Source organism: Elephantulus edwardii, unplaced genomic scaffold (assembly GCF_000299155.1).
Source record: "Elephantulus edwardii isolate Elephantulus edwardi_28Jun2011 unplaced genomic scaffold, EleEdw1.0 scaffold00074, whole genome shotgun sequence".
Lineage (NCBI taxonomy): Eukaryota > Metazoa > Chordata > Mammalia > Macroscelidea > Macroscelididae > Elephantulus > Elephantulus edwardii.
The window spans coordinates 2,620,411-2,629,870 of record NW_006399824.1 but is presented as its reverse complement, the minus strand read 5'-3'; positions in this window follow the sequence as shown (position 1 = coordinate 2,629,870).

Below are 9,460 nucleotides of genomic sequence, written 5' to 3'. Positions count from 1 at the left end.
ACATTTACAGAGATTTTGGATTTCCATTCATTCCCATTCATTCATTGCTGCACTTCTTTCCCTGCCCAGCTCTCTCCCGCTCCTTTCTTTGAAAAGTAAAAGAAACACTCCCTCCCTGGTAAACAATCCCCCTGCACCCTCCCACTGCCCCAAGTACATTCCACTATGCAATCTTAATTGTGGACTCTTGTGGTAACCACAATACCCTATCATACATCGCTTTAAAATTATTCTCTCCCTCATCTGTTTCAGTGCAGTATACACAATTTATCCAGTTTTTCTCAGTCTTACCCCAACCCCAAGGACAGTCCCATTTTACAGCAGTGGCACCATGCAATATTTGTCCTTTTGCAAGGGAGATATTTCACTCAGCATAATGTCTTCCAGGCTCACGCATTTTGAATAATATTATATGAGTTCCTTGTTTTTCAGTGCAGCGTAGTATTCCATTGTGTGAATATACCACAGCTTCCCTATCCATTCGTTTGTTGATGGGCACCTGGGTTGTTTCCAGCTCCTTGCTATTGTGAACAAAGCCGAGATAAACATGGGTGTGCATACATCTGCTTGGATGCCAGTTATGGTCTCTTTGGGGTATATTTCCAGTAGTGGAATTGCTGGGTCAAATGGTATCTCTGTTTGCAACTTTTTGAGAAAGTACCATAACGCCTTCCACAGTGGTTGCACCATTTTACATTCCCACCAACAGTGAATAAGGGTTCCAGTTTCTCCACAACCTTGCCAGCATTTGTTGCTTGCTGTTCTGTTAAATTTTGCTATTCTGACTGGGGTGAGAGGATATCTCATGGCTGTCTTTGTAAACTCTTTTAAAAAACAGAAATATAAAGAGCATAACCCTAATATCAAAATCAAGCAAAGGAATCACAGAAAAAGAAAACTATATATCAATATCTCTCATGAACATAGACACAGAAATCTTTAACAAAATCCTGGCCAAAGAATCAAACAGTAAACAAAAATAACTCATCATGACCAAGTGGGATTCATAACAGGTATGAAAAGATGTTCAACATCTAATGAAAATAGAAAAGCAATATAATTTATCACATTAAAAAGACAAAAGACAAGAACCTCATGATCCTATCAATTGATGCCTTTGATAAAATCTAACACCTTTCCTAATTAAAACGTTCAGCATAAAGAATAGTGGGAAATTTCCTTAACATCGTGAAAAGTATGTTGTTGTGTGCTAGAATTCATAGTTGACCCTCCAGCAGACTTCCAGAGGCAGTAAATCTCATGGGAGGAAATTGCCCATCCTTCTCCTGTGAAACCAGCTTACTGGTAAGGAGCTGTTATGCAAATCCAAAGACATGTGGTTCAAGTCCAACAGTTGCTCCTCAGGAGAAAGAAGGACAATCTCCCCCCATGTGACTTAATGCCTTTGAAAACTAACTAGAGGGTCAGTTATGGGTTGGTTCCAACTCAATGATACAAACAATAACAACAGTAAAAAGTATATACACAACCCAGGAATTAACATCATTGTCAACAGAGAAAGAGTAAATGCATTCCCCTTTCAAACAAGGATGCCCACTTTCACTGCTCTAATTCGATATTGTATTGGAAGTACTAGCTAGAACAACAGGCATGAGAAGGAAATGAGGCATCTGAATTGGTAAAGAAGTGATAAATAGCTCTATTTGTAGACTATATGGTAGTGGACACAGAAAATCCTCCTAAACTCAACAAAAATCCTGTTATCCCTAGTAGATCAATTTAGGAGAGTGACAAATTTGTTTACATCAAGAAAGCAAGCATGGAAAAAGGAACTAGAAAAGCAACATTGTTTACAATAACCAACCAAAAAAAAAAAAAAAGAACATACTTAGAAGTAAAACTAACTAGAGACACAAAAGACTTTTACAGGGAAAACTACAAAACACTATTATAAGAAGCAACAAGAGACCTTATTAACTGGAAAAACATCTCCTGTTCATGGATAGGAAGACTCAACATTGTGAAAATGACAATCCTATCAAAAGCAATCTACATGTTAAATGCAATCCCAGCACAGATACCAAACTCATTCTTCAAGGAGACAGAGAAGACAATTTCAGCTTTACTGGGAAAGAAAAGATTCCAAATAGAAAAAACTCTATGGAAAAAGAAAAATAAAGTAGGAGTCATCACAATCCCTGACGACAAAACCTACTATAAAGCTGTAGTAATCATGGTATTGGTAAAATGACAAGCACATAGAAGAATTAGAATAGAATAGAATAGAGTAGAGTAGAGTAGAGTAGAGTAGAGTAGCCCAGAAATCAACCAGCCTACCTACAGTCAATTGATATTTGACAAGGAAACAAAATCTATCAAATGGGAAAGCAATGGCCTCTTTAATAAGTGGTACTAGCAAAACTGGTATCTGCCTGCACAAAATTGAAATGGGATCCACATCTCATACAGTAACAAAAACCAACTCAAAGTGGATTAGAGACCTGGAAGTAAAACCAAAACCTATAAAGATCATTAAAGACAAAATAGGAACAAATTTAAGAGTTCTCATCTATTTCACAGGGCGCTCTGGTGGCCTAGTGGTAAGAAGGGACACTTCCCAAAGACACATAGTTCAAATCCACCAGCTCCATGAATTAAACTGCCTCTGAAAATCCACTGAAGAAGCAACTATAGCTTGGTTCCAACTTGATGGTACACAACAACACAACAACAAGAAGTCTATGGCATAAATAGGTATGTAAATAGTAAAAAAAATACCAGAAGAATGTCTATTTGTGCTTTATGTACTAGGCTAAGGAGTTTGACTGTGTGGATCATAACAAGTAGTGACTGACATTGAATAAAATGAGAATCCCAGAGCACTTGATAGTACTCATGAGGAACCTATACCTGGATCAGGAGACTGTTGTGCAAATAGAGCAGGGGAACACTGCTTGGTTTAGAATTGAGAAGGCAGTGCATCAGGGTTCTCTATTCAATCTGTATGCTGAGGAAATTATTCGAGATGCTGGACTTTATAAAGAGGAATGTGGCATCAGGATTGGAGAGAGACTCATCAATAAACTGTGTTATGCAGATGACGTAACCTTACTTGCTGAAAGTGAGGAGGACTTAAATCAGATCAAGGAATGCAGCCTTTGATATGGATTGCATCTCAATGTTAAGGAAACAAAGATTCTTACCACTGGACCATTACGTTGAGTGGAAGAATCCAGTCACTAAAGGAGAAATATTTTCTCCAACAGGGTAAAAAGGAAAGCAGCAGACTGGTGGAAAATATTTGATAATGACATGTCTGATACAGAACTTATATATAGACTTTATAGAATACTCCAGCACCACAGCAAAACAAAGGTAAACAACCCAATTGCAAAATGGTTACAGGATATGAACAGACACTTCACCAAAGAAGACATTCAGATGGCGAACAAACACATAAAGAAATGTTCAAAATCCCTAGCTCTAAAAAAGATACAAATCAGAACAATTATGAGAGATCACCTTATCCCAGTAACAATAACAAAATTCAACAAAGCAGCAAGCAACAAATGCTGGCAAGGTTGTGGAGAAACTCAAACCCTTATTCACTGTTGGTGGGAGTGAAAAATGGTGCAACCACTATGGAAGACAGTATGGCACTTTCTCAAAAAGTTGGAAATAGAAATACCATTTCACCCAGCAGTTCCACTACTATGAATATACCCTAAAGAAACCAGAACTGCTACCCAAACAGATATGTGCATACTTATGTTTATTGAAGCATTGTTCACAATAGCAAAGTGATGAAAACAACCCAAGTGCCCATCAACAAATGAGTGGAGAAGCTGTGGTATATTCACACAATGGAATACTATGCAGCACTGGAAAAACAGGAACTTATTAAATATCATACAAAATGGGTGACTCCGGAGGACATTATGCTGAGCGAAATATCTCAGTCACAAAAGGACAAATACTGCATTATACCACTGGTATAAAACAGGACTGATACGGGGGTGAGAGGGAAACTAAGAAAAGATAGGATAAATAATGTACACTGCATTGAAACAGTTGATGGAAAGAACTGTTTAAAAGGAATATATGATTCTGTATTATTTGCATGATAACAATCCAGAATAAGAGCTGCATAGCAAGGTAGACTGTGGGGGGAGGGAGTGATTGTGCAACAATGAAAGAATATTTCTTCAAAGAGAAAAGCCAAATGGGGATGGATAGGAAGGAAAATGCACAACAATGAATGAATGGAAATCTAAGTTCTTTATAAATGTTCATTAAAATATCAAATAAAAAAAGAACAAATACTGCACAACACCAATATTGTGAAAATAGGACAATTGAGCAAGATATGTGTAAATGTTCAGAAGGGAAATGGGAAGAGAAGAAGAGGGATGGAATTAAGAGAGTGAATATTCACTAGAATAGTTGTGATGTTATTGCTCAAAATGGTTTTCCTAGCCTTTGAATTTGACTTTGCTGGGTAGATGGGCAAAAATATGCAAATGTAAGGGTGTTAGCCTAGCCACAAGATAATTGGCTAGTTTCACCAATCCACAAGTGGATTAGCTAGTCTTGCCATTCAATGGATCAGATAAAGCAGCAGAGTGAGAGAACCTGGCCACCAGCAAAAGAGTAGCAGGCATGAAGAGTCTGTCCTTTGGACTCAGAGATTTTTGCATCAACCAAACCTACAGCAGCTGCAGCCGTGGCTAAAGCAAAGAACAAGAGACTCAAGATGAGATGGAGCTGACCTTGGGGCTGCGAACCCCTATGGACAGAATCAGACCTAAGAGTCCTTGCCCAAGTTTGTTGGACAAGTGGGGGATAGGTCGGGTGGGGAGGAGCAAGCCATAACTGGCATAACTGAGAGCTTTATAACATGGGCCTAAAGCACTGAGGCACCTACCTGCAAGCACACTTTGAAAGCTGTGCTGACTCTATTCTTCTTCTTCTGTTGTTGTTGTTATGTGCCGTCAAGTTGCCTGTGACCCATAGAGAACGTATTCTGCTTCTAATTTGATTATAGCCTTTTGACTTCTCCAGTATGGTTCTGTGTGGTCTGTGAGCTATCACATCACATTTGGACCCATAAAGTGGTCAGTGTTCGGATGAAGAGAATAAAGTATGGGTGTGTGGGAGACATGTCTGACCTCATGGGAATCGGTTTTGTGTTGTTGATGTCCTTGCAAGGGACAATTCCCCTTTGTAAAGTTCGTAAAGGTCAGATATGGCTGTCCCCTTGCTGCCTTTTCTGTTTTTACAATAGGTTAGTAGATGGGTAGGCTGAAGGGAAAAGCAGTGCAGTTAGGTTTCACAAGGACAATGTAAATAATGGCAATTATTAGTTATATTATTGCAGTTAGTGTTATACAAGGAGAAATACATGAGTGATTGAATGAAAAACAATTAAAACAGTATCACTCCCCCCTCAAACCTCAGTGATAATGAAGTAAAATATCATATTACAATGAAGGCATTGGCAAAAAAATAACGTCACAGAAATGAGTGGAATAACAATTGACATATTTCAACAAACAAATGCAGTTCTAGACATGATCTCTAGCCTAAGAAAAGAAATTTGATGAAGTGACTGGAAGAGATCTGTATTTGTTCCATTTTTAAAAAGGGAGCTCCAACAGAATGTGAAAGTTATCAAATAATATCATTAGTACTACATGCAAGTACAATCTTACTGATAAGTGTTAAGAATTGCTGGAACAGTATAGTGACAGGCAACTACCAGAAATTCAAGCTGAATTAAGAAGAGGCCATGGAATAAAAGATACCATTGTTGATGCTAGATGGATCTCAGCTGAAAGCAGAAAATAATAGGAAAAGATTCCATTATATTTTATTGAATATGCAAAGGCATTTGGCTGTGTAGATCAGGAGTTACAAATAACATTGAAAAGAATGAGAATCCTAAAACACTTAATCATGCATAGATCAAGAACCTGCTCTCTGAACAGAATGAGGAAATACTGGTTTAAATTCAGGAAAAGTGTGCATCAGATTGTATTTTTTCTCTAGATATACTCAATCTGTATGTAGAACATTAAATCATTGTTATAAAAGACTCATAACTGTATGTTAAATCATTAAAGAATAGACTATTTGAAGAAGAATGTAGCATCAGGATTGGAGGAAGGCTCATAAACAACTGGCATTATACAGATGGCACAGTCATGCTTGTAGAAAGCAAAAAAGACTTGAAGCACTCATTAATCAAAGACTACAACCTTCAATATGGATTACATCTCAATATTAAGAAAATGAAAATCTTCATTACTTGACTGACAGGCAACATCATGATAGATGGAGAAAAGAGTGAAGTTGTCAGTGATTTAATTTTACTTGGATGGCAATCAACACCCATGACAACAACACTGAGGAAATAAAAAGATATGTTTTATTGGGGAAATCTGCTGCCAAGAACCTCTAAAGTGCTAATGTGCAAGGCTGTCAGTTTAAAGATTAAGGTGCACCTGATTTAGTCCTGCTATTTTCAATTGCTTTTTTTTATCTGAAAGTTGGACAATGCATAAAGATGGCCAAAGAAGAATCAATGCCTTTGAATTTTGGTAGTGATGAAAATTATTGGATATATCATGGATTGACAAAAGAACCAACAAATCTTTCTTGGAGGAAGTGCAACAGTACTCTTTCGAGGTAAGGATAGTGACACTTCATCTCACTTTGGCCAAATGTTCAGGAGGAACCAGTCCTTGGAGAAAGACACCATACTGGGAAAGACAGAGGGTCAGTGAAAGAGAGGAAGACCTTCAATGAGGGGGGCTGACAAAGTGACTGTAACAATGAATTGCAGCCTGGTGAAGATGGTGAGGATGCCATAATATAGAGCAAGGTTCCAATCTGTTGTTCATAGGGCTATGAGTCGTAGTTGACTCGACAGCACAGAATATCAATAATAATAAGATTTTTTGTGTTGGTGGGGAAGGGCTATGGGCACAGATGAAGGGGCAAAGTAGCAGTGACAGCTTTGAGGCAGGATTAGGCACTCTGGGGAACCTGGTTCTGGAAGACTGTTGTCTTTGGCTTTAGAATAGGCCACCTATTGCATTGTCCTTCCCTCTCTCCTTCCCCTCTTTTCTGCTTCTGTCACTAAGATTAGGCTTAGATCTTGTGGAGGGACACCTGCAAGTCTACAATTTAAGCCTGCTGCCTCCCCAGACTGAGCCTCCACTCTAACATTATCTCCGATCTTGGTGGGGACAGGGAGCTGCCCATACCAACTATGGAGCAATTGGCTAGACTGTCATTTGGTGACTCTGGGACCTCATTTGGACTTGCTTATAGTCTGGTATCTTTTCATCCCCACAGTTCAAACTGTGCTTCTGAGAGAACTTGCCTTGAGAAAAGGAACTGTTTGGTAATACAGAAATTGCCAAGAGCAGGGACTTCCCATGAGCCCTCTGGCCCATCATTGCAGGAGTGGTTCGAATAGTGGGAGCTTGGTGGGCTCAAGGAAGAGAGTAGATCAAGGAGAGTCTTTGAAAACCTTTAGCATCATTCTTCTTAAGAGGAAGTCTGGTTCCTAGAGTCCTAGAATGAGGTCTCGATCTTGGTCCTAATAATCTCTTAGGGTGCTTGTCAGAGCGTTAAAAAAAGGTCAGCATTTGGAGGGGCCTTGAAGACTACGTACTCTAATCCTTTCATTTCCTACATGATGTGACTGAGACACACAGCACAAAGAACTCAGGTCTCGGTCTTCAGATTGAGGCATGTCCAGCTCCATCATCTCTTTCCCCCAAGGACAAGCCTAGTTCCTCTGTCTCCTCCCTGCTTTGGGACTTTTCTTCCTCCTTACCTGAAGTCTGATGTGGAGCTTCTGTCTAAATATCCTCCCTCCTCACTGGAGTTTCCTGAAATGGTGGTGTCAGCTTCAGACATACATATCATCACTGGGGTTACCATCAAAACACTGCTTCTTCCTGTCCTGCCCCTTAAAGTGGTCATAAGTTCTCTCTGCTCTTCTTCCCACAAGCAGCTACTTGCATCTCTTCGTCCAGCTCTGACCTCAAGAAGTCAGCTGTGAAGGTCAGAAGCTATTCTGTAAAGACCACTACCTGGATGTGGTGAACCCAGGTGAATGGGCAGGCTTAATTGTTGTGATGAACAGGGCAGTAGGGGCAACTAACCTGTTTCTGACCATAATAAGGGTTGATGGTCAAGCTTCTTGGACTTGGGTCAGCTCTGTTATTAAATAACTGTGTGGCCATGGGATAAGTCTCTTTAATTTCTCTGTGTCTCAATTTTCTCTTCTGAAAATGTGGTTGTTGTTTTTAGGTGCAGTGTAGTTGAATATGACTCATAGTGACGCTATGAACCCTACCCTGGCCTATGCTATTTTCACTATCTCTGACACCCATGAACCCATATAATTGCAGTGGGATGTCAATCTAAGCTATTGAGGGTCTTCCTCTCTTTTGCTGACCTTCACCTTTCCAAGCATGATGTTGCTCTCCAAGGCATAGCCTTTTCTAGCAATATGTTCAAAATATCTGAGACTAAGCTTTATCATTTTTGCCTCTAAGAAGCACTCTGGCTGTACTTTCTCCAAGACATACTGTCTGTTCTTTTGGAAGTCCATGGGATAGTATGTGCTCTTCTCCAACTTCACAGCTCAAAGGCACCAATTCTTCTGTCATCTTTATGCATTGCCCAGCTCTCAGTTGTGTATCAAGTGATAGGATAGATGATGGTCTAAATCAATCACATCTTAGTCTTCAAACCAATACTATTGCTCCTCAGTAATTTGGAGAGAGACACAGACACATACACAGAGACACACACAGACAGACACAGATACACACAAACACACACACACAGACCCACACAGACACACACAGACAGACTCACAGTCACAGAGACACACAGACACATAGAGACACAGACAGACAGACACACAGAGACACAGATAGACACACACAGAGACACAGACACACAGACAGTCAGACAGACACAGACACACACACACAAACAGACACAGAGACACACACAGACACAGACAGACACACACAAACACATACACACAGCGACCCACACAGACACAGACATACACAGACAGATAGACAGGCACACAGACAGACCCAAAGACACAGAGACACACACAGACAGACATACATTGACACACAGAGACACAGACAGACACATAGAGACACAGATAGACATACACTGACAGACACAGACACACACACAGAGACACAGAGACACAGACACACAGAAAGACACACAGACAGTCAGACAGACACAGACAGACACAAACACACTCAGACACACACAGACACGGACACACACACATACAGACACAGGCACAGATACACACACACACAGATAGACACAGACAGAGAGACACACACACAGAGACACAAAAAGACAGACACAGACACACACAAACAGACACACACACAGATACACAGACAGACACAGAGAGACACATACACACAGAGACACACAGACA